Genomic DNA, 761 nt, shown 5'->3' with positions numbered 1-761 from the left:
GCTACCGAGAGAGGCGCCCGTCGCGCTCGGGACTCTCGGCGCCGGCGCGAAGCTCCGGCTCTGGATCCGCGACGCGGGCTGTCGCGTCGCGATGTCGCTGCACCCGTCCGCGCTCCAGTACTCGCACGTCGACGGCGAGACGCTGCTCGAGGCGTATCCGCCGAGCAGGGACCTCGCTCGCGGGCCCGCCTTGTAAACAAAGGTCAAACATTATCGTACATGGCCGTGCGCGCGTGCTTCTCGCCCGGGTAGGCGCCCGGCGTCGGCGGGTGGAGGACGTCCGCGTCCGCGTAGCCGTCCCTCGCGTCGCGCGCGTGCGCGGCCGTCGCGACGCGGCGCGCGGCCGCGCCGCCGCCCGCGGCGTCCCGGCGGAGCTTGGCGGCGAAGCGCGCGACGTTGGCGCGCTTGGGGTCCGCGGGCGCGAGGGCCGCGGCGAGGTCCTCCAGCGCGGACTCGGCGACGGCGGCGGCGTCCTTGTTCCGCTTCGACTTGGCGAGGCGCTGCGCGGCCAGCAGCCGCAGGTCCGCGCGCATGGCCCCGCGCGCGGCGCCGCAGGCCGCCCGGTCCAGCGCGCGGCCCGCGAGCCGCGCGGCGACGACGCCGTCGCCGGTGGCCTTGCCGAGCTCGACGGCGACCGCGTCGACGGCGTCTCGCACGGCCCCGAGGCACGGGTCCCGCTCGAGGTTCTGGAAGGCGACGCCGACCTCGAGGGGCCGTTTGGAGGTCGGCCGGTCCGCCTCGTTGCGCTCGCAGCGCGCGCA

Source organism: Aureococcus anophagefferens (assembly GCF_000186865.1).
Source record: "Aureococcus anophagefferens unplaced genomic scaffold AURANscaffold_4, whole genome shotgun sequence".
Lineage (NCBI taxonomy): Eukaryota > Pelagophyceae > Pelagomonadales > Pelagomonadaceae > Aureococcus > Aureococcus anophagefferens.
The sequence above is the reverse complement of the archived record's forward strand: the minus strand, read 5'-3'. Positions refer to the sequence as shown.